This window comes from Haliotis rufescens, unplaced genomic scaffold, assembly GCF_023055435.1.
Source record: "Haliotis rufescens isolate VD_foot unplaced genomic scaffold, xgHalRufe1.0.p SCAF_3, whole genome shotgun sequence".
NCBI classification, from domain to species: Eukaryota; Metazoa; Mollusca; class Gastropoda; order Lepetellida; family Haliotidae; genus Haliotis; species Haliotis rufescens.
In genome coordinates this window covers 26,847,853-26,874,933 of record NW_025964001.1, presented here as the reverse complement: position 1 = coordinate 26,874,933, position 27,081 = coordinate 26,847,853, and the positions used below count along the sequence as shown (strand labels likewise).

At 41.1% G+C, this 27,081-nt stretch overlaps 1 protein-coding gene across 1 annotated transcript in view; it reads left to right on the top strand.

Moving 5' to 3' along the window:
- Positions 1-27,081, top strand: part of LOC124144808 — a 159,038-nt gene that overhangs the window by 33,715 nt on the left and 98,242 nt on the right. The window lies entirely within an intron of this gene.

The following is a 27,081-nucleotide window of genomic DNA, read 5'->3' as shown; positions in this document are numbered from 1 at the left end:
ACTGCAGTAATTGATGACTCACTTAGCACAGAGTGTGCCCCTTGATGATGTCTAATCCAGAGAGGAGACAGGTGCCCCGTTGATGATGTCTAATTCAAAGAGGAGACAGGTGCCCCCTTGATGATGTCTAATTCAAAGAGGAGACAGATGCCCCCTGATGATGTCTAATTCAAAGAGGAGACAGGTGCCCCCTGATGATGTCTAATTCAAAGAGGAGACAGGTGCCCCCTTGATGATGTCAAATTCAAAGAGGAGACAGGTGCCCCCTGATGATGTCTAATTCAAAGAGGAGACAGGTGCCCCCTGATGATGTCTAATTCAAAGAGGAGACAGGTGCCCCCCTGATGATGTCTAATTCAGAGAGGAGACAGGAACCCCCTGATGATATCTAATTATGACTCCCCCAGAATGGAGGGAGACATATTGTTTTTGACACGGTTCCCGTCAGCGTCGGCGTCGGCGTCGGCGTCGGCGTTCCCACCGTTTCCGGACCATAACTCAGAAACCGTTTAATATTTTTCGCGAAACTTTGTATACACATTAACCCAGCACTGAAGTGGTGCCTTTTGCTATTTAGAGATTTTTGACATTTTTATTTTTTCTCGTTTCCATGGAGATAACTTGAACATAGACTCTGAATGGGGGTAAGCTTGGTTTCCGGACCATAACTCGGAAACCGTTTAATATTTTTTCGCGAAACTTTGTATACACATTAACCCAGCACTGAAGTGGTGCCTTTTGCTATTAAGAGATTTTTGACATTTTTATTTTTTCTCGTTTCCATGGAGATAAGTTGAACATAGACTCTGAATGGGGGTAAGCTTTGTTTCCTGACCATAACTCAGAAACCGTTTAATATTTTTTCGCGAAACTTTGTATACACATTAACCCAGCACTGAAGTGGTGCCTTTTGCTATTTAGAGATTTTTGACATTTTTATTTTTTCTCGTTTCCATGGAGATAACTTGAACATAGACTCTGAATGGGGGTAAGCTTGGTTTCCGGACCATAACTCGGAAACCGTTTAATATTTTTTCGCGAAACTTTGTATACACATTAACCCAGCACTGAATTGGTGCCTTTTGCTATTTAGAGATTTTTGACATTTTTATTTTTTCTCGTTTCCATGGAGATAACTTGAACATAGACTCTGAATGGGGGTAAGCTTTGTTTCCGGACCATAACTCAAAAACTGTTCAATATTATTTCATGAAGTTGTAACATATTAACCAAGTCCTGAAGTGGTGCCCATTAGTTGTTTGAAATTTCTAGGAGTTCTATTTTTGTCACTGTTATTTAGTAATGGAGGGTGGGAATGAAGAGATGGGGTTTAACATGAAGTAAACGAATGAATGGGGGTTAGGGGAGTGGGGGGAGACATATGTTTTTGCGAGTAAAAACACTTTCTAGTTCAGAGAGGAGACAGGTATCCCCTGATGATGTCTAATTCAAAGAGGAGACAGGTGCCCCCTTGATGATGTCTAATTCAAAGAGGAGACAGGTGCCCCCTTGATGATGTCTAATTCAAAGAGGAGACAGGTGCCCCCTGATGATGTCTAATTCAAAGAGGAGACAGGTGCCCCCTTGATGATGTCAAATTCAAAGAGGAGACAGGTGCCCCCTGATGATGTCTTATTCAAAGAGGAGACAGGTGCCCCCTGATGATGTCTAATTCAAAGAGGAGACAGGTGCCCCCCTGATGATGTCTAATTCAGAGAGGAGACAGGTATCCCCTGATGATGTCTAATTCAAAGAGGAGACAGGTGCCCCCTTGATGATGTCTAATTCAAAGAGGAGACAGGTGCCCCCTTGATGATGTCTAATTCAAAGAGGAGACAGGTGCCCCCTGATGATGTCCAATTCAAAGAGGAGACAGGTGCCCCCTGATGATCTCTACACCATGGCAGAGACAGGTGCCCCCTGATGATGTCTAATCCAGAGGGGAGACGGGTGCCCTATGATGATGTCTAATTCAAAGAGGAGACAGGTGCCCCCTGATGATATCTAATCCAAAGAGGAGACAGATGCCCCCTGATGATGTCTTATCCAGAGAGGAGACAGGTGCCCCCTGATGATGTCTAATCCAGAGAGGAGACGGGTGCCCTATGATGATGTCTAATTCAGAGAGGAGACAGGTGCCCCCTGATGATCTCTTAACCATGGCAGAGACAGGTGCCCCCTGATAATGTCAAATCCAGAGAGGAGACAGGTGCCCCCCTTGATGATCTCTACACTATGGCAGAGACAGGTGCCCCCTGATGATGTCTAATCCAAAGACGACACAGGTGCCCCCTGATGATCTCTACACCTTGGCAGGGACAGGTACCCCCTGATGATGGTGGAGACAGTGCCCCTAAATTCATGACCAAAACATTGTGCTGATTATATGTTATTTCGCACAACTGATGAGACTCACTGAATACTGAACACATGGCAACATATTGAAAATCATAATTTCAAACCCTGAATTGTCATTTATATTGTAATTTTACCCCACCTCCTGACCTGAATATTTTACAAAAAAACATATGTGAATCAACTACTGATAACAATATATGGCTGTTTTAATATCTATTTCTGATGCATTTACTGGTTGTATTCACCATTTGGCATTCACCAACATGGCACAAACTACTTCATTGGATAGTTTTTCCTTGAAAAAATATTCACCTGAGCAGAATCCACTCTAAATCCTCTAAATTGATATAATTAGTCTGGCTTTTCAGAATAATTAAATTGACTTGTCTTGTTTATAAAAATCAATTCTTAGATTTAATGTATTGTAATCTATAGCTTGTATTACTTTCCACAGCCCTAGACGAAGACCAGCTGTGAGTCTGTGAGAGACATTGGACTCTTGCAATAGCTGATTGTGCTCAATATTCAGGTCATTGAAGACACAGAAGTGATTTGTAGCCACTGTCTGTGCAGGGAATTAGGGACTGTTGCAAATGTTCTCAGTTCCTCTTGATATCAATTCCTTCAAGATAGTGGTTGTGAAATCCCCTAATCTGGTCCTTTTTGTACTGCTGTTTTAGTAATGTTTTTTTTTTTTCCTGTGCTTTCAGTTTGATCAATGATGATAATCACAATTTCCACAAAGTGGGAGGGGGATACAAGAATGGGTGCTGTCCATCTGTCCGTAGGGTGGCTTTCCAAAGCCCAACTCTAAGACTGTTGAATATTTCTTGATAAAAAAAAAGAACTTTGTACAGAAAAAGACCAGCCATGAACTGGTGCCTTTTGCTATTAGAAAATGTAAGTTTTACTGGTTTCCCTGACAAGAAATTGGATTGGATTGGTTTCTCAGTCTCAAGGGCCCTTCAATATTTCTTGATCAAATTTTTCACAGGTATCAACATATCTGTGACTTTGATTTTTGAATTGGGCAGATGATGCTTTGACTGAAATGTATGTAGAACTAGTCTCACTATACGTAAATGTTATTCTCAGTAGAGTGCAGTGGTACTGGTATCACGACAACCTACTGAGTATGATCTTGCTTGGAACAGGTAATCTGGTGGCTAGAGTAGGCAGCACTTCATGTAATTGGGTAAGAAAAAGCATGAAGTGAGCCCAAACAGGCAAGCAAGCAAGCCTTAAGGTTACCATAGATTCACATGTTTTAAGCATAGATCAACACCATATCAGTGTAGTTTTGCACCTGTTGGGAATATAATTATTCTATTTCAGCATAGATCTACAACATTCGCGCAAAGATGGCTAAACACATGGCTGTTTGCAGTGACCATCACAACATGTGTTACAGGTAACACAGTTGAGCACATGTCTGTTTGCAGTGACCATCACAACATGTGTTACAGGTAACACAGTGGAACACATGTCTGTTTGCAGTGACCATCACAACAAGTGTTACAGGTAACACAGTGGAACACATGGCTGTTTGCAGTGACCATCACAACAAGTGTTACAGGTAACACAGTGGAGCACATGTCTGTTTGCAGTGACCATCACAACATGTGTTACAGGTAACACAGTGGAGCACATGTCTGTTTGCAGTGACCATCACAACATGTGTTACAGGTAACACAGTGGAACACATGTCTGTTTGCAGTGACTATCACAGCAAGTGTTACAGGTAACACAGTGGAGCACATGTCTGTTTGCAGTGACCTTCACAACAAGTGTTACAGGTAACACAGAGGAACACATGGCTGTTTGCAGTGACCATCACAACATGTGTTACAGGTAACACAGTGGAACACATGTCTGTTTGCAGTGACCATCACAACAAGTGTTACAGGTAACACAGTGGAACACATGGCTGTTTGCAGTGACCATCACAACAAGTGTTACAGGTAACACAGTGGAGCACATGTCTGTTTGCAGTGACCATCACAACAAGTGTTACAGGTAACACAGTGGAACACATGGCTGTTTGCAGTGACCATCACAACAAGTGTTACAGGTAACACAGTGGAGCACATGTCTGTTTGCAGTGACCATCACAACATGTGTTACAGGTAACACAGTGGAGCACATGTCTGTTTGCAGTGACCATCACAACATGTGTTACAGGTAACACAGTGGAACACATGTCTGTTTGCAGTGACTATCACAGCAAGTGTTACAGGTAACACAGTGGAGCACATGTCTGTTTGCAGTGACCTTCACAACAAGTGTTACAGGTAACACAGAGGAACACATGGCTGTTTGCAGTGACCATCACAACATGTGTTACAGGTAACACAGTGGAACACATGTCTGTTTGCAGTGACCATCACAACAAGTGTTACAGGTAACACAGTGGAACACATGGCTGTTTGCAGTGACCATCACAACAAGTGTTACAGGTAACACAGTGGAGCACATGTCTGTTTGCAGTGACCATCACAACAAGTGTTACAGGTAACACAGTGGAACACATGGCTGTTTGCAGTGACCATCACAACAAGTGTTACAGGTAACACAGTGGAGCACATGTCTGTTTGCAGTGACCATCACAACATGTGTTACAGGTAACACAGTGGAACACATGTCTGTTTGCAGTGACCATCACAACATGTGTTACAGGTAACACAGTGGAACACATGTCTGTTTGCAGTGACCATCACAACATGGCTAGGGTATATTTCCATGTACAGAATCGTACCTTGGATACATATCTGTAGCACCATTGGCGGTCGGGTAGCCTAGTGGTTAAAGCGTTCGCTCGTCACGCCGAAGACCCAGGTTCGATTCCCGACATGGGGGCAATGTGTGAAGCCCATTTCTGGTGTTCCCCGCCATGATATTGCTGGAATATTGTAAAACCATACTCACTCACTCACACACTGTAGGACCTGTGCTGACAACAACCCCTTCAGCTTCAGTAAGTGGGAAAAAACATTGCTCTAGCTAGTTGAGGCATTGAACAACAAATGTGCATGTTTGTCCAGCAAAGATTAGATTGACTTTGTGAAAATATCCCTTTGACAAGGGTCAATATCATGCATCAGAACGCTAGTCAATCTCTATGTATATCCTTTGAGGCTCATCAATACTGGCTGCAGCAAGGATGACTTCCATTGTCTGCTAGGCCTGTGCATCCACCAGCACAAACACAACAAACACCAATTCCAGCAGGACAATGGTGCAAGCGCTTGTTTCCGGTGAGATATGATTACAAGCAGGAGCACCGATGTCAATTTCCTGGTGTTGCTGAATCCATTTTAATCCTATCTGCAGCAGGTTCCAAGCAGTGTAATTGATAAGGCAATGTTGGGACTCCAGAGAACAGCAGTGGTGTAATCACGCACACATCTGTCACGATGTGTCAGTCCTGTTTGTACCCTACCACCTGCCCTCTGACACAGCCCACAATACCTCCGTCTTGTGGGGAACACCATTACAGAGGTGCTGATTAGCCGCAGTCTGCTGTAACATGCTCCAGTTCATGTTATATTGAAGACTCTGTCTAGTTCATGTTGTATTGGTGGCCCTGTGTTCTTGGTCTGCTGGCTGCCTGGAGTCAGTGTCTAGACTCTGTAATTACTGCTATAGTACCTTTCTCCGGTCTGGCAGGATGGTGTAGTTAGGGTTGCCATTCCAACATCATGCTGCTCTCTGTTAGGTAGGGATTGCAGTTAAATCATTATGATGCTGTCACGCTATTGCTGTTGCCGTTGATTCTGAGCGACCCGTAAAGATCCGGGGTAGAATAGGTTTTCAGCAACCCATGCCTGCTGTAAAAGGCGACTTATAATGCTTGTCGTAAAAGGCGACTAATGAGATCGGGTGGTCAGGCTCACTGACTTAGTTGATGCATGTCATTGATCCCAATTATGTGAATCGATGCTCATAAAATTAATCACTGGATTGTCTGGTCCAGACTCGATTATTTACAGATCGCTATCATATAGTTGGAATATTGCTGAGTGCGGCGTTAAACAAAAACAAACAAACAAAACAAATGATTCTGAGCCAGGAATTCACTGGCCATACATTTAAACAAGTATCACTGTTGCAATTATAGGTCACTATACAAAACTATTGAGAAATTACGTATCAAACCTAGCATGGTTTACCTCAGAGAAATCACTTGAAACTGTTGATTCTGGAAGTAGAATCAACTCACACCTTTGGCGCTTGTTGAATCTACTTCTGGAATAACAGATTCAGGTGGTATCTCCCTGTAGGTATTACTGACCAATTGTGTCACTTCATAATGGGTAAATTGCTAATGGATTCCATCTATTGTAATTGACATACATTTTTACCACATTCAGAATGATATCAGAGCAGCAGGGTTGACTATATCATTGACACCAACGCAGGAAAGCTGGATTTCAATGAAATATGGGTCCCACATGAGGACCTGCTTCTGCCCCAAGTCTTCAGCCAATGTCAGTACAAATTCCCAAATTTCTCAATTCATGTAGTTCTAGTTAGAACCATTAATAATCTATGCTATGGCTTTGTAGAAATTGCTTGTGTTTCACTGATAACAGGACAAATAACAGGCTTAAAGTGCTTAGTTCTACAATGATGCATTGTGGGCAAGGTTAAAATACCTCACCCTACATCTCTTAAAACAACTTTAACAAAAATATCAATTTTCAACAACAATTCCAAGTGTGCCTGCCATGGGTACTTAGCTTGGAATCCTGGATAAATCTCTGCATGTATTTGATAGCTGGCAGATCACTGACACGTGACCTCAGTGACGGTGGAACCAGACTGAAACTCTGTTATATACCGGTATGTATGTGTGATCAAAACAATGTATGTGATATAAAGTGTGAAATATAGATTTGGTTTTAGTGAATATGTTAATTTTTGGATTGCCTGTATCCAACATTTGATTATGAGCAACAATGTGGATTTCATTCTGAGTGAATGTGGGCGGTCGGGTAGCCTAGTGGTTAAAGCGTTCGATTCCCGACATGGGTACAATGTGTGAAGCCCATTTCTGGTTTCCCCCGCCGTGATATTGCTGGAATATTGCTAAAAGCGGTGTAAAACCAAACTCACTCACTCACTCACTCTGAGTGAATGTCATGAGTGAGTGAGTGAGTATGGTTTTTAGGCTGCTTTTATTCTAGCAACTAAACAACAGGGAAAACCAGAAATGGGCTACACACATTGTACCCATGTGGGGGAATCAAACCCAGGTCTTCAGCATGACAAGCGAACGCTTTAACCACTAGGCAACCCGAACGCCCACTTCACTGTGAAGCTGGTGAGACTTGGAACCTAGCAGCCTATGGCTGTCCTTAGAGGCAACTAATACATCGATTGGCTTAGTGGTTTGTGTATCATTGTATCTGATTGCCTTGATTGTAGCTCTTAATACTTGATTATTTATATTCTGCCGTCATATAGCTGGATTATTCACGAGTGTGGCATCAAACAACAAACAAACAAACAAACATCACTGCGTGATCATGAGTAATTTGGTAAAGTGGGCATTATTGATTGTTATTCATCAACAACTTGTTTACCTGCCATATGTTGCCTCAATTATCTTCTGGCCATGGTGATATTATAAATTGCTAGTGATTTTGTGGCTTTTGATTGGTTACCCAAATCGTTTTTTGCGTTATGTTTCCGTACACCCACACCCACCCACCAAAAAAAATAGGCCCCGACCAAGGGACTACTAAAACACAACAAGCTTGTGTTGGTGCTGATTTCTTGATTTCGTACTGTTGACTATGTTTGTTTGTGTTGAGTACTTTGTGAAGTGATTATTGTTCACATATTAATTTATTTATAAGAATCACTTCAATAATCGCGTTGACATGCTGTCATGATGTCCACACCAGTTTTATGTTTGTCCATCAATACATAAAATATTGCAGTCAGTTCTTAATAGATGAAATAGTGCTTACTGAGGCGTAAAACAACATGCACTCTACTTATGTCCTGGGCAGATGGAAGAGGATATCATATTCGTGTCCATTGTCAATTCGTCTCTTTATTGGGGTGCTTCAATACCAGTGTTGCCAAACTCAGCATTCCAGCATGCCGCACAACGGTAAAACTGCTCTTGCATGCAGCCATTGCCTATTGAAGTAAAGTTCATCATTGGTTTGTTTGATCAGCACTGCCATGCTGGAGAGGACCATTGTTGTGATGGGTTTGAGCCATGTCAGCATGTTTGCATGACCTTGACCTTCACATACATGACATACAAAGACATACCAACATACCAACATACCAGCATACCAGCATCGAACATGGTACTCATGCAGCCATACATCTGGACTAATACTTAGTCTCTGAAATATATAACTTTGTTTGAAACAGTTAAAGGGGCACTGATCTACAGCAATTCCCAGAGACTGGTTTTTGCCTTTGTTATTGTTTTTTCCTCGTAAGTATGGGTACAATGTGTGAAGCCCGTTTCTGGTGTCCCACGCTGTGATATTGCTGTAATATTGCTAAAAGCAGCATAAAACCAAATTCGCTCACTACCCGTGAGTACCTGAATGATGTCCCTGAAATCTCAACTAGTTTGCGACCTCTGCTGCGCCAACAGTAAGCGCATTTGTCTTGGAAATAATAAGGAAATGTAGGTATCTTTGGGCATAGCATTGGTTATGGTGGCGAAGTTTTGATAAGTCTCTTGTTTGATATTGTGCGATATTTGTTTACACTATTTTGACTTGTAACACAAACTAAATATTTCACCTGAGTATTGCTTATTCTATCGTGTGTATATGTTATACGCAATGTGTAAAATGACTAAATTTTTCACTTTGGCAATTCATTAAGTGTCTAGATATTCAGTTACTTTACAAATTGACTAAAAAAATCTGTCCATTTTTTATTATGATGATGACAAATTCGAAACATTGTGATGTTTAATTTCATCACCCAGTGACTGTAAATGATAGGATTAAGACAAAAAGAAAGTCAAAGTACATTTCTATATTTTTTGGCTTCTAATTCTAGTATAATTAGTCTATTGTGATGTTTTAAGCCCTTTTGAATGTCTTAATAATTTTTAGTCAATTTGTTCAATAAATGGACAGATGTTTCAGTCAATTTGTAAAATGACTGAAATATTTATCCATTGGCTGAGTGAATAACATTTTACTCACTGACTGTTACATATACACTCCTACAAACAAAAAGTCTTTTGAAAATAACAACTTAGTGTTGGCTGTCTCACATCGAAGAACTTCCCAATGAAACATAGAGGAACAACTGAATGAATGAATGAATGAGAACAAAATTGCAAATATCGTAATTGCAACTTGCCAAAGTTATATGTATATTATTAGCCAATTACCTTGTTCGATGAATGTATCCGTGAATATTCACATAAAGCAACAATATGCCATACGTCTGCAGCTGTACAAAGAAACTTGTTCGATGTCACATGTCTTAGTAACAATGTAATATTTAAAAATATACATAGCGTTTCTGGCTATCTCAATTCATGTTCGTCTCTCTACTAACCTCTTTACTGATCACATAAGTCTGTTTCAGGTGTGTCACATAGGTGTCATGTCTGATTGGTCAGCTGAGATAGCACACGTGACAACTATTTTCCTGATGTCCATGGCTCTTTAAATTAATCTAAGATAACAATGAGCAATGAAAAAATGTATTATCGGCTAATCTTTTAAACAAAGTATTATTTTCTCACATAGGCACTCCATCTGCTTATTTAAACATTTACCAACATATTTAAACATTTACTTTTGACAAATCCACTGTGCAAGATAACAGTGATTAATCAATCAAGGTATTTTTGGTTTATCCCTTGATGGATGCTTTGTTTGGAACTCAGCTGATGATTCCTCTCTTGCTGCAGTGTTATGTGTATATATACATAATGTACATTCACCCCACTTTTAACCTGGATTTAGATTCAGTAATTACCCCAGATACAAGAAATGCCAAATATGAACTTTGTCAGGTATTCTGAGTGGTGCTACCACTAATTATACGGGTGGTCGGGTAGCCTAGTGGTTAAAGCGTTCGCTCGTCACGCCAAAGACCCAGGTTCGATTCCCGACATGGGTACAATGTGTGAAGCCCCATTTCTGGTGTCCCCCACCGTGATATTGCTGGAATATTGCTAAAAGCGGTGTAAAATCAAACACACTCACTGACTAATTATACGTCTGTAATAAATTCATAAACTGAGCATCAAGTGAATGACGACAAATACATAGTGAAGCATGGATGACAAGGGAGTAGCAATTGTCGTATCAGGGAGTCTGTAAAGTCTATCTTTGTATAGTTGCCCGGGTATTATCCACGCAATCCGAAATACAAAAATGGTTTCACTGCAGGGATACTTTTTTTATATTAAACCTTAACGATCAAGGGTATTTGCATACAATGACATCCGATGAGCTTCAACCATTCTTTTTGTCTGTTTGTTCGGGTTGAAGAAATTAATTAACATGTGACCTTTGTAATATAGAAATTGTCGTAGATCACGGGTAACCAGTCTTCAGAAATGTGGCAGCTAGTGAGCCCTAGCGGGCAGTGTCAGAAAGCTGGGAAGAAGCCAGAGATTAGTGCCCCTTTAGCTCTTTAAATTGAACAGTAGAGTAACGCTGAGTCTCTCAAAATATATAATTTTGATAAGAGACAATTAACTCTATCTAAACTGAACAGGTGCCCCAGTGAGATAGGAGCTTCAGAGATCCTAAACGTGTGGAAAATCTAGACTTGCTTCATTTAGGACTACAGCATTATAGTAAGGGCTGGGCGGAAGAGAAAATAATGTGGTTCAGGGACTGTAAGACAGTCTACCGAACATTATGCACTCAATGCTACAGCTAAGCTACAGTACCGATGTGTGATGTATGTTTATTTGTCTGTGTGCCTATTTGTAATTCCTGCACCAACTGAGCTTGACTTTGGAAACGTTTTTGTTGTCAGTTTAGCATGATATACACAAGAACTGACTGTTTGTTTTTACGTGGATCCTCAGTTAGACATAATCATTAATTATCCTGTCCAGCCTGATTCAGAAAATTGCTACTGCATGCTTATATAATGACAATAGTCATTAGCCCCTGTGAGGATTCTGTGTTATGTCCCCAGCAACCGGTGCTTGTTGTAAAGGGCGGCTACAGATCAGGGAATCAGCAGGCTCGGTCACTTGGTTGATTGTGTGACATTGTACTCAATGTCATGGATTGATGCTTACAATATCAATCACAGGATTGTGAGGACAAAATTTATTTACAGGCAACAGTCTTAGAGATGTATATGGCTGATTGTGTCAATAAAACAGAAAACACACACACACGCACGCACGCACGCACGCACGCACGCATGCACACACACACGCACTTAGACAACATTATTAGAATGTCATCTTAAATATCATTACAATATTTGACATAAAAAGCGCCCAGGGCACTCTCTAAATTAGAAATAATTTTGGTGAAAGAGTTGAAAGATGGTAAATTTTGTGGTTTATGCTGAAATGATACAAAAGAAAAGTCTGTGCATATTATAAACAACAGATATATTTTTCTAGAATTTAATTGCCCGTAATTAAGGGTGCATATAACACACGAGTGCGTATTATTCACAAATAAATAGGTATTGTGTACATTGATCAATTTGAATGGTGCTAATAGGGATTGTTCACTAGCCAATATATTAGCATATAGGAGTATAGCTCATTAGAGCGGAGAGCTTATTACCTCGAATACGGTAAATCATTTTTTACCCTTTATTTGAGAACCAACTTGAAGCGAACTCAGAGTAATTTATTTAACAATATTAGAATTGGATGTAGCTATCAGTTGTGACATAAAGTCCATGTACTCCCAGTGCTGAGTGTACTGTTATGAGGATCTGGAGCTGGTTTATGTGCAGAGCACAGAGGAAATCTTTTCTCAGTCACATGATGTGCCGACTTGCATGAAATAAACACATCTAAATGCATAGGAACAAACCGAATCCTCTCCCCAGTGATGTAAAATGCATGAAACAGATGGATGTTGGGTGTTATGTAGGTTGTGTGTGGAATTAGATCCATCTGAATGTTCCCTTAGTGATGGAGAAAGTTTTTAACAGATGGATGTCATGCAACATATGTTTTGTAAAAGTAGATCTCAGAGACCCTTAAAAATCAATCAATCATTCAATCCCTTTCCAACATTTTCTCTAAAATGTGGAGGCATTTGATACTGAGAACAAGGGTTCATTATGCAAAACCTTTACAAGATTTCTTAACTTGTTTGCTGCCGTGTCTTGTCCATCTGTCATCTGTCTGTCCAGAAGTGTTCTACTACTCCTCTGATTTGTTTGTTTGTTTGTTTGTTGTTTATGCCGCACGCAGCAATATTCCAGCTATATAACGGCGGTCTGTAAATAATAGAGTCTGGATCAGACAATGCAGTGATTGACATCATGACCGTTGATCCACTACTCCTCTGAAACTGCAACAGGGATGAAATTGAAACTTGAGGAGGATGACTAGAGGCGTCAGGGGACTGGGATCTGTTAATGGCGTCAAAGTTAAGGATATCTATTTTTGTCCGCCTCCACAAACTGGGGCAGGGGATACAGAAACAGAGTTTGTCTGTCCGTCTGTCCGTCTGCTTCTCAAATTTACTCAAAAACTATTTCAGTTAGAGAATGAAATTTTACACACTTCTGTTACTGGTCATGATCTTAAATGTGTTCGAAAATTGGTGTCTTAAATCAAAGACGTATAGAGATATATATAAAGAATTCTGTCCCTTGCTCTGTGCTTTTCATCTTAGTGCATATGGTGTCTGCAATGGGGACAACTTTTCTCTGAAATGTAGATCTGTGAGATAGTTTTCAAGACTTGTGCTCCAAAAAGTGGTTCTGTAAATTATTTTCTTCCAGAGTTACTTCCCTTGCTACATGTTGCTTCAAAACAATGACTTGGAGAGCAGGAAATACAATTTAAATGGTAAAACATGATGTCTAGTGATGTTTAATCTCAATTTTCAAATTTGTATTGACCAAGTTTGTTATACCTGTTCGTTCACCTGAATTCGCTGAATGGATATGATGTAGTTTTTTACTGCTCATAACACACGATAAATCTTTTTTGCACTTTGAATCATAAACAACGACTATATTCTAATCTTTTTTCAAACTCTGATATGCAACATGCAGCATAGATCATGTTCTGTAGGCTGATCTTGTACTGTTGTGTTGTCATCTAGCTACCACTATGACTCCATCCTTGTTAGCCACTGATCGTCTATGACACTCATTCAACTATTTGGACCCCAAAGGTGGCGTTGTAGCGAGGGATCACTGTATTACCCCCGAACAGGATTGCCAATAAAATACACTTCAGTATCTGTCAAATTCTTCTCTTTGAAGGCAAAGTGAAAATAAAAATATTATTGAGGTTCCTAAGAGGTTCAATATTGAAAAAGTATTGTCAGCTGATTTGAACCATCAACAAAGGATTCGGTAAATCATTTGAGCAAAGTCAAATAATTGCTGCCCAATTCGTCCATTCAATGCTGGGATATATTGCTGAATGGGATGCATGATGGGATGTGAGTGAGCTCCTTCACAAGTGACATTTTATAGCATTGACAGGATGCCAATCTGATTGATCAGCATCCGATGGGAGGCGTAGGGTGGTTGCTTTTAAAATGAGGCTGCTGTTCCCCTCGTCTGGCAAATCTAGGTTCATGACTTCCATTCTGCACAAATTAGGAAAATCAATTTCATAATGGGTGCAGAAACTGAAGTGATATTTTTAGGTAAGATGAGTGATTTGATCGGTTTGTTGCCTCTCATGGATTGTGGATTGTCTATTGTTCCTGGTCAGCAGTTGGAGGGGATGTCTGATGGTATTATGGTGATGATGGAGTCTGTTATAGTACCGAAAGACTCTCCTAACTTACATAATAGGACCTAGAGTGAGGGAATATCTGAAGTAGTTATCCTCCATATGACCCACAGACATGATATTTATTGTGTTACAATACTGGAAAGAGTTTAACAAGTTTGTAAACTGGATAAATATAAGACATTACTGCTGTTTTATTAAGAATATATGGCCGAACTTTTTGTATTACTTGGATGCTCGAATTTGTGAAAGACATTTACAATGACTCTGTCATTTTTTATTGTGCTGACCATTTCTTTTTTATGGGAAAGGTATAATAGGATCAATAAAAATAAGATTTTAGAAATCTGAAGAACGATTTTGTTGTTTGGGTGCATTTGAGGTCTTATGGATTGAGTTTCAAAGCTTTGGACATGCAACTGAGTGTTCTGCCAACTCTTTTTCTACTTAGCTCTGGAAGCTGCTGTTCTCTAGTAATAATGAAAGCAATGCCCGGCTTTATATAAACTGGTGAGCTGTCATCACTTAGAACTGAACTGGTCAGAAAACAGCATCTTTAGGGAAATATTTTTTTCGACAGGGCTTTTTTATTTTTATATTTGGTTTATGGATCCTCTGACCCAAAACAATCATAAAATTAAAAAATTAAAAAATTATCATTTTAAGAAAATATTTTCATCACTGCCACCGAAAAACTTTTGTATTAGTATAAAAATATATTTCTAGAATGTTGCAATGCAACTTTGTTGTCAAAACTTACTACACTGCTGAAGGAATCTCTTTTGCAATGATTTTCATGACAATGCAGTGTTGACTCCAGTCACATCTGGGTAACTTGCCTTGTTATGTTAGAATTGTAATTTTTTTTAAACAATTCCAATGTATTTTTTTAAAAACAATTCCCCTACCGACCTGAATATGATTGGGCAAAATCTGTAAACCAACTTAAAAAAAGGCTACAGTCAGCCAGTGAAGTTGCTCAAAAGTCAAAACTAACACTGATGAAATATGAGCTGTTCCCCCTCCTCTGTTTCTGCACACACTTTTCAATCAAACCTAATGGTAGTTATTTAAGGATTGACTGTGTATTTTTTTCAGTTCATTGAGGTATGAATCGAAAAACTTATGTGCAAACTGTAAGAATCTGCGAATTCGACAACATACAACATGTTTTATCTACAATAGTTTAACCCAAAACAGGTGTATATATCAAAACAGACAAAAATGACGAGATTGATAAACATTCCCGGTGTAGGAATACATACTGTTGCATGGCATGAATCAGGTGATCGTTTAATTTATTCACATATCTTGACACGCCTACACAGTAAGTAGCCAATCAACGGAGAGCAGGATCAAAACAATGTTCATTGGACCTGTCAATTAAGGGAAGAGGCAAAAAGACCTGCAACAGTCAGACTGTAACGAACCGTAAGAAATATGTTCGGGAGAAGGCGGCTGTTTCAAATAACATGGTCAGTTACCGCCAAATTCAAACATTACTTCCCCGATTACCTGATTACTTCCCGGAATATTGGAATTCCCCGACATTCCGCAGTAATAAAAGTAGTGCGCCTTATTGGGTGCGGCTTCATTTTTTACATTTCATTGGGAAATGAATGCAATAACACGTGACCAATTCAGCTAATCAGAATGCAGGAATTTCAATGAACACAATGAAGATTTAATTATTGCAATGTAATACTATTTGTTTATAATCTCTGCCAGTTAATAAACTTAAATTTAATTTATGAACATCTGATGTTTGGTCTTTGAAAGGCATTTAGAAGAGATACGCATATGGAAGAGAATTTATGGATGTCAACTTCTTCATTATGAGGAACACAAAGTTTTGGAGTACATGCTTACTCCTTCATTCACCTGATGGAAGGAGTAAGCATATACTCCAAAACGTGGTTCCTCATAATTAACAAGTTGACATCCATTAATTCTCTACCCTATCTGATGTTAGGTCCATGTTTTTCATCCTTTAACCCATGGTTCTACCTGAATGAGTCTGTGATCTGAGTAATTAAAAAGGTCGGCCAGATATCGTAAAGTTGACGAGCATGAAGCTCTCCAACATTCAACTGCATCCAGTAACTGATCCAGCCTATTGGATCAGGTAGTGAGGGAGGACCTCAAATACGAGGGGGTCAAGGTTTAAATCCTTTTTTTAAAGAAAACTTTTGCATGTGTGTGTAGCAGGGCGTGGAGTCGTCCCACAGATGACATCCTTACCTTGTCAGCTTGCTGATGGGGTTAACTTCTTTGGTCATGTGGACCTCTGATCAGAAGGTCCGTGGTTCGAATCCCATCACAGGACTCAGAAATTTTATGGCCGCTACATTGGCACCCAACGTGGGACTGAGTACGTTCGTATTAAATTTGAGCAAGATAAGTCTCAGTACCCTACTATGCAGCCTGGGACGTGCCTTCTGTTGACGGGGAAGTATGTAGCAGGGCGTGGAGTCGTCCCACAGATGACATCCTTACCTTGTCAGCTTGCTGACGGGGTTAACCTCTTTGGTCATGTGGACAAGGTAACCGACCTCTGATCAGAAGGTCCATGGTTCGAATCCCATTACGAGACTCGGACATTTTATGGCTGCTACATTGGCGCCCAACGTGGGGCTGAGTACGTTCATATTAAATTTGAGCAAGATAAGTCTCAGTACCCTACTATGCAGCCCAGGACGTGCCTTCTGTTGATGGGGAAGTATGTAGCAGGGCATGGAGTCGTCCCACAGATGACATCCTTACCTTGTCAGCTTGCTGATGGGGTTAACCTCTTTGGTCATGTGGACCTCTGATCAGAAGGTCCGTGGTTCGAATCCCATCACAGGACTCAGAAATTTTATGGCCGCTACATTGGCACCCAACGTGGGACTGAGTACGTTCATATTAAATTTGAGCAAGATAAGTCTCAGTACCCTACTATGCAGCCCAGGACGTGCCTTCTGTTGACGGGGAAGTATGTAGCAGGGCGTGGAGTCGTCCCACAGATGACATCCTTACCTTGTCAGCTTGCTGACGGGGTTAACCTCTTTGGTCATGTGGACAAGGTAACCGACCTCTGATCAGAAGGTCCATGGTTCGAATCCCATTACGAGACTCGGACATTTTATGGCTGCTACATTGGCGCCCAACGTGGGGCTGAGTACGTTCATATTAAATTTGAGCAAGATAAGTCTCAGTACCCTACTATGCAGCCCGGGACGTGCCTTCTGTTGACGGGGAAGTATGTAGCAGGGCGTGGGGTCGTCCCACAGATGACATCCTTACCTTGTCAGCTTGCTGACGGGGTTAACCTCTTTGGTCATGTGGACAAGGGATCCGACCTCTGATCAGAAGGTCCATGGTTCGAATCCCATTACGAGACCCGGACATTTTATGGCTGCTACATTGGCGCCCAATGTGGGGCTGAGTACGTTCATATTAAATTTGAGCAAGATAAGTCTCAGTACCCTACTATGCAGCCCGGGACGTGCCTTCTGTTGACGGGGAAGTATGTAGCAGGGCGTGGGGTCGTCCCACAGATGACATCCTTACCTTTTCAGCTTGCTGACGGGGTTAACCTCTTTGGTCATGTGGACAAGGTATCCGATCTCTGATCAGAAGGTCCATGGTTCAAATCCCATCATGGGACTTGGACATTTTATGGCCGCTACATGTGCATATTCTTTTGATAATATCGGAGCATCTATCAAAATTATTATTAGGATTTAGTCCTGAGTATCATGGAGAAAATACTTAATATGAAGTTGATAGCAATTTCTGTTAAGTGGATGTCTTTGTTAACATTTAAACTGTAGACTTCATATCCAGGTGAGCTACAGTATTGAGGCACTATTTATTTTTAATTCCAGTTTGCCGAGTACCGGTAATTGGTATTATTCAGACAACACACTGGTTCATTATGCTGACAGCCTAATTAAGAGCCAAGGATATAACAGTCACATTGTGTCTACACCTATTCAGAAATATAATGTTGTTTTTCATTACATGGTTTCCTTTGTGCCAGGGGATTTAATTGAGTCTGGTTGTGAATTGTGAATATAATTAAATCAGGGCACACAATGAAATGTTGTGTTTAGTTTAGTTTTGTTAGCATACATAAGGTTATGTTTAATATTTTAAACATTTTCCAGTTGTCAGATTCATTGAAAATCTTATTAAATCCAAGAAAGTGGTTTTATTTACATAGTTGCTGAAACGTTTCCACAAAATGCAGTTTATGATAATCAATCTTACTAAAATTAGATCTTTTGCTCCAATACAAAATGTATCTGAATAAAGACCTAGGGGCATCTCCATAGGCCCTGATACATGCTTAAATTATATATTGTGATATTCACTTCCATAGTTTATATATACGAATAAGGGATCACATTCCAAACAGACTGAATGTGAGATATTTGCTAATTAGGATTCAGTCAAACCATCATGAACAGAAGGTGTGACTCTACAACATACCAGCAACACTCTGTATGAGGCTGAGGGTGGTTGGGTAGCCTAGTGGTTAAAGTGTTTGCTTGTCAGCCGAAAACCCAAGTTCGATTCCCGACATGGGTACAATGTGTGAAGCCCATTTCTGGTGTCCCCTGATGTGATATTGCTGGAATATTGCTAAAAGCGGCGTTAAACCTCACTCACTCACTCACTCACTCACTCACTCACTCACTCACTCACTCACTCATCCACCAAAAAGACCCACCCACCCACCCACCCACTGTATAAGGCTGCATGTGCATATGGACAAGTGATATTCCTCAACACATTAACTGTCACTCTGTATATGGCAGGGGGAACGGGTGGCCCACTCATAAAAGGCTCTGTGATTCGCTGTGCAGAGTTGCATCCCTTGGGCACGCCTGAAGCCTCCTATGATTGTGGGTTCAAATCCTGGTTCGCCCCGATTATGTTTCTAGGTTTGTCAGCACCATACCTTATGGGCTTCAATGAAGTGGTAAACGTCTGAGACCTGCATCACTTCGGGCTTTCCTCCTACATTAAGCTGACACGCCGTGATATAACTGGAATACTGTTAAAAGCAGTGTTAAACCCCACTCACTCACTCACTCACTCACTCACTGTATACGGCAACATGTACATTTGAAAAGGAGACATAGCTCTATAACATGCTGGCATCAATGGTCACTCTGTATGAGGCAACATGTGCACATGAACCAAACATATTGATGCGTACAAGTTAACAAAGCATACAATTCCATAACATGCCGACACCTCAATCGTAACTTGATGTAAGACGAAACGAGCTTACAAACAGAAAATATTGGAATGTGCAGCTGAACAGAAGAAACAGCACTATAACATGTCCAGCACGTCGATGGCAGCTTGGTAGAAGGCACAGCTGGCCTACATGACCATCACATTGGTATGATATATGTCATATTAATCCAGTTCCAGACAGTGTTATCACATCATTACCATTGATCCTTCACGTAGTCCGCATTCTCTGGTCACATGGATGAACATAAAGCAAGTAATGGCCTTCTCACATTGTGCAGTATCACAAGACTCAGTCAGTTGTTGGTGTACGTTCAACTGTTGCTGCTGTGCATCAGGATGGGCATGCACACATGTAGCAGGTAGCATATGCATGTTGTCTCATATGAAATATAACACAGTTGGGACCTAGCGGGACCCACCAATAGAAACTAACAGTTTTAGCCCACTAGTCCTAAAAATATAATGATAACACATATAGCACAACCACAGGCCCTTCTGTCGCTGCTTAAGTATTTCTAGATCAATCACGAGTGTCAGAATTGCACTGTCCTAGTGTATAGGTATAATAGGATAGTGCAATTCTGACACTCGTGAGATAAATTGAGCAAGAAGTATTTGAGCCATGACATAAGGGTTGTGAGCAAAACCCTTACAAAAGGCAAATTTCTACTAGTCCTTATGATACCCTAACTATTGGGCAGTTAGTCAAGGACTATAGGACTAGTGCCAATTTCTTACACTGGAGACTGTGTCGTAACTTTAAGACATTGGGACAATCGAGATACTCATGTTGACTCATGTTTTGTTTGCTAATAAAGATTACATTTATAATTGGATTAAAAAGTAGGTATGGAATTGGTTGAGCAATTGGTTCAAATTGCACTGTGCTTTACAGCGATGCAAGACAATTGTGAGAGGAAAGGTAGTAGATATATCTAGAATTGCTCACTATTATGTGGCTTGAATATTGCTGAGTGTGGCGTTAAACAACAAATAAACAAACAAACAAACAAACTCTATTATGTGAAATGCTTATTAGTGCTTCTCAAAACTGTTGATGTGCAAATGTTAGCTTTGAGATTAAGGTACAAAATTCTATAGTAAAGTCAAAGTTGTGACCAAGTTCAAGGATCGAGATAGAGCTATGTATTTTTATTTTAATTTCAAAGTAAGTCCTCGGAATTAGATGTATTTCTAAAGTGAGGCAATCAGGACCTGGGAATAGGTTCGAAAGAAAGGGCACATTCAAGCTGATGGATCTCGAGATAACCTGGTCCAGTTGTAGTTCAACGAGGTGTCTTAATCTTTACAATTTCAGGGAATATTGTTGCAATCTGTTGTCTTTTGAGTGATGGGGATTTGGTGTCTGTACTGAATGGACAAATTATTTGATCAGTGACCGCTTAAGTACTGGCTTGGATGATCCAGTGTGTTCTCACACTCCAGTGACTTGCACCAAGGCTTGTGGGAAGCCAATCTCATTAAAATCAGATCTTCACTCCGATACGAGACCTCTGAGACCGAGGACTCCTTTATTGAAGGGTATACCGACTATTGTAATAGGATAGTGGCTGACACAGTTGGAGTGTATCTGACATCTGACGTATTTAGTTTACAGTATATGTAAATTTCAAAACCTATCTTTTATATAATTTCTAGCTGTGGCTTTCATAGCCAGAAACTTGTTGGTCGGATTTTTTTCAGTATTACAAGGCCAGGTGCAAAAGGTGTATTACTTTGATCATAAGGTAAAATACAAAATTGTTTACTGTGATAACTATCTGGTGTTCAGGGAGTGTTTTTCATGTCCACTTCTTGCCTCGTGTTACTTTGTTTCCGGAGGATAATGAAATAGACTGGAGGTACGTCAGCGATGAGCTGATGCGTTAAGTTTATCAACCCACGAGAAACAAAATATAGTTTGTATGCAGGTGGCCAATTCACGGAGGTGTTTAGCTACTTGCGATAAAAGTATGACTGCCATAAGAGCTACTCTTTAAGCTGTCTTAACCTATGGCATTGTTATCTCACTTATGACACATCCTAGCTGAGACAGTGACATCTTTTGTAACAGAGATAAATTATAACTGCCATTAGAGTTATTCTTGATGTTGTCTTAAACCTATCACAATGTTATCGCTTGACAGAGATCTTCACTAAGACTGTGAGCTGTTTCTTGACGGAGGTACATTAAGCTGGAGGTGTCCCAATGACATCATCAATTATTCAGGGAATTCTCCAGATTGAAATTCATGAATTCATGTATATATTTAATTATATACCGTATTCGACGTAATAAGCGCCCCGCTCTAATAAGTGCCCACGGCGATATTTGCTAATATATTGGCACCCCTTCCGATTGATCAATGTACACAAGACTTATTTATTCGCTTATAATACGCACTCGTGTGTTATATGCAATCTTAATTATGGGCAATTAAATTCTGGAAAGAAGTATCTGTCGTACATAAACATTTCAGGCCGTCAGCATCAACCACGAAATTTATCTTTTATCTGTTTTTTTTCCACCAAAATAATATTCTAATAAGAGCCCCCTATTTCTAATTTTGAGAGTGCCCTGGGCGCTTATTACGTCGAATACGGTACTTGTAATTTATAAGGATAATTAATTAACCGTAAACGAAGATAAATGCCAGTGTTGATTCTTTTTTGCCCGAAGGCAGTTTTCATCATGTTACTGTTATGTACAATTTATCAATGAAGGATAATATTGCAAAGCTGTTGTCTTTAATTGATAGATCTAGCAAGCATTGAAGATATAAATAATTTGAAAGAAAGAGGGCGAAGGAACAAAAAATGTGACAAAAAATGTATGTGTGAATAAGTTGCCACACCAATTTTGCTCTCAGGGAGTGTGGGACCCGTGAAGATTCCGGGGTAGAATAGGTCTTCAGCAACCCATGCCGTCATATAGCTGGAATATTGCTGAGTGCGGCGTTAAACAACAAACCAACCAACCAATCTCAGGGAGTGTTGCATAAACCACATGTGACCGAAACATTTTATAAAGCAAGAATAGGAGTGCACTGTTTAACAATGTTCAACTCAAACAACAACTTGTCTAAATGTTACACAGTAAGATCATTCAACCGATATTGTTTACGAGTGTGTGGTAACTATGCTATGCCAAGGCTAATGAATAATTACAGGGAAATTTGAAAAGCCATTTATTTGGACGCTATGCCAGTTGATTATATATTTGTACCGATACTGATTTTATTTGATATAGAATAAGATTATTAAGGCATGTCTCCTGAGCACTTAAAGATTGTGACAGTGAAATAAATCTTTCTGGTTTGGCTGCGTATGAAAGCAAAGTTCTTCTTGTTATGAACGAGTATGAAAACCGATCGGCATAATGACATTTCTAAACAGCTTACGGTATTAGTTTGTCTTCTAGTACGCTCTATCAGTTATTTATGAAAATATGAAGGTATATTACCTGCGTAAGTAACCCTACACTGATGAAAGCTTTAACAGCGTCCCTTGAGGATAAACTACATATGGACGATCGAAATACTCTACTGCTTGTCGCTGACATTATGTGATTCTTCATTCACAATGGACGTTGTTTAATGTGGACCTGACAAGAGTTGTATGGGATAATATAATCCTGGGGACAAAATGCCAGGAGATTTAAGACCTAGAATGGTGTAAGTACATCAACCATGACATACCTACTTTAATTGCATGATGAGGTTTACTGTAACAGCATCAAGGAAGGAAAAAATAACATGGTATACATGTATTGTTCATGTTAACACTGTAAAGAAATAATCAGCAACTTGATACACTACTATTATACATATTTAGTTGACTTTATCAGGAAACTAAAATGATATTTTTCCTTTTTTAACTAGTGATACTATAGTACTTATTTTAGCTTATTATATGCCAGGGTAGTCTAGTGGTTAAAGTGTTCTTCTGTCACAACGAAGACCCCACTGGTACAATGTGTTAGGCCCCCATAATGTTAAATTATCATTTAGACAACATGCAAAATAAAAATATTTACTGATCATTACTTATAACCCTGCAAGGAAGATACTGACCTTTCAAGTAATATCTACAATAGACAATGGAAAGCCAATCTATGTTCAACATTGTTGAGAATAGATCTCCCATCTTTGTTCTACATTGTTGACGATAGATCTCCCATCTATGTTCTACATTGTTGACAATAGATCTTCCATCTATGTTCTACATGGTTGACAATAGATCTCCCATCTACGTTCCACATTGTTGACAATAGATCTCCCATCTACGTTCCACATTGTTGACAATAGATCTCCCATCTACGTTCCACATTGTTGACAATAGATCTCCCATCTATGTTCAACATTGTTGACAGTAGATCTCCCATCTGTATTCTACATTGTTGACAATAGATCTCCCATCTATGTTCAACATTGTTGACAGATTGACAATAGATCTCCCACTTACGTTCTACATTCTTCATTTTTGACAATAGATCGTTGTTATTTGTTTCCTTTAAATGGACAAGCTTTGTTTGTAAACAATGGCTGATAGCCCCCGAGTTTATATAAATGGAAATAGTTTTTCACGTTTTTGGATATTTTTTCAATGAAAGTTAAACATTTCATGACGTATGCTTATCTAAATGTGTAGTCTAATTCAAAATGAAACAGATGAAAAACACGTGAATGGACAGTGCAGGATGTGACGATGTGACAGAGGTTCTAGCTAGGCTGGTTGCAAGGAACCCTGGGTAGGAGAGTGATTGGCTTCATATGACCAAGGCATAGTTTTGTAATCTAGGCTTTGATAAACTCTGGCTTCTAATCAAACCAAGCTGGCAATTAGTATTTAGTACTTCATCCATAAGGTAAACACACAAACTTTCTCTCCAATTTGCCTCCATTAAAACAAATAAGACCGAAGCCAGTTTACTCTGTGCAGCGCTTGCCTTGATGGCTTCATTGTGCTGAGCTCTATTGAATCGGGCATGTGATGTCACACTGGGAAATTCATTCATGCATGATTTAAATACACACAGAACTGTCGAGGTACTTTCCCTTTAAACAAATTGATGACAGATCTCCAGCGTAGGGTCTATCTGCACCATAAGCACATTAAGTTGACAGCAGGGTATAGATATATGTTGCTACAAAAAACACCTCACGTCATTGCTTGGCGCAACCTCCTTTGGTGATATTGTGTATGCACTTTTGACAGATCCAATTATTGGAAGAGAATTCAATGCTGGAGAAGAAGATGGTTCATATTTTTTAATAGAAAAAATTGTGATGGGATCTACAGTAGATCTAGGTTAGAGTAGATCTTCAGCAACCCATGCTTGCCGTAAAAGGCGACTATGCTTGTCGTACAAGGCGACTAACGGGATCGGGTGGTCAGGCTCGCTGACTTGGTTGATGCATGTCATCGATCCCAATTGCGTGGATCGATGCTCATGATATTAATCGCTGGATTGTCTGGCTCAGACTGGATTATTTACAGACCGCCGTCATATAGCTGGAATATTGCTGAGTGCTGCATTAAAAAACAAACAAAAACACTTAGTACTGTAGTTTTACTGTGAAAGGAGTGAAAAGGTAAAAAATGGAAAATTTATATAGTGTACTTTATAATAAAAAACATAATTTTCTTTTACTGTGGAATTGCAAAGATGAAAAATATACCTACCTGCCACCCTGCCTACCTACCCACCTACCCACCCTAAGGTCATATGCAATGTACAAATGTGCAGCCGGTGTGCACAAATGGTGAGAACGGATGCAGAAAAAGAATATACTGGGTCCCTGGGGATGCACTATAATATTCATTGTACCTACAGCACATCAAGTGCAGTGAAGGGCATCTTTCATTTCATTCATCAATCATGACCACTGTCCAATGATCATTGATTCATTCCAGGTTCCAAGTGTTTTACCTTGAATTACAAAAGTGAAGGCAATTTAAGGGGCCTGTAAGTTATAGAAAACACTGCCACCCTCCAAACCCTCCTACCTACCACCTACCTGCCCACCTACCCACTCACCTACCTGCCCACCTACCTACCTGCCCACCTACCCACTCACCTACCTACCTACCCACCTACCTACCTACCTACCTACCTACCTACCTACCTACCTACCTACCTACCTACCTACCTACCTGCCTGCCCACCTACCCACTCACCTACCCACTCACCTACCTGCCCACCTACCTACCTGCCCACCTACCCACTCACCTACCTACCCACCTACCTGCCTGCCCACCTACCCACTCACCTACCTGCCCACCTACCTACCTGCCCACCTACCTGCCCACCTACCCACTCACCTACCTACCCACCTACCTGCCTGCCCACCTATCCACTCACCTACCCACTCACCTACCTGCCCACCTACCTACCTGCCCACCTACCTGCCCACCTACCCACTCACCTACCTACCCACCTACCTGCCTGCCCACCTACCTGCCAGCCTACCCACTCACCTACCTACCTACCTACCTGCCTGCCCCCCTACCTGCCCACCTACCTGCCCACTCACCTACCTGCCCACCTACCTACCTGCCCACCTACCCACTCACCTACCTACCTGCCTGCCCACCTATCCACTCACCTACCCACTCACCTACCTGCCCACCTACCCACTCACCTACCTACCCACCTACCTGCCTGCCCACCTACCCACTCACCTACCCACTCACCTACCTACCCACTCACCTACCCACTCACCTACCTGCCCACCTACCTACCTGCCCACCTACCCACTCACCTACCTACCCACCTACCTGCCTGCCCACCTACCCACTCACCTACCCACTCACCTACCTGCCCACCTACCTACCTGCCCACCTACCTGCCCACCTACCCACTCACCTACCTACCCACCTACCTGCCTGCCCACCTACCCACTCACCTACCTACCCGCCCACCTACCTACCCACCTACCTGCCAAACTACCTACCTGCCTGCCTACCTACCTGCCCACCTACCCACTCACCTACCTACCCACCTACCTGCCTGCCCACCTACCTGCCCACCTACCCACTCACCTACCTACCCACCTACCTGCCTGCCCACCTACCTGCCAACCTACCTGCCCACTCACCTACCCACTCACCTCCCTGCCCACTTACCTACCTGCCCACCTACCCACTCACCTACCTACCCACCTACCTACCTGCCCACCTACCCACTCACCTACCCACTCACCTACCTGCCCACCTACCTACCTGCCCACCTACCCACTCACCTACCTACCCACCTACCTGCCTGCCCACCTACCCACTCACCTACCCACTCACCTACCTACCCACCTACCTACCTGCCCACCTACCTGCCCACCTACCCACTCACCTACCTATCAACCTAACTGCCTGCCCACCTACCCACCTACCTGCCAAACTACCTGCCTGCCTACCTACCTGCCTACCTACCTGCCAACCTACCTGCCCACTTACCTGCCCACCTACCTGCCCACCTACCTACCCACCTCCCTGCCTGCCTACCTACCTACCCACCTACCTGCCTGCCCACCTACCTACCTGCCAACCTGCCCACCTAC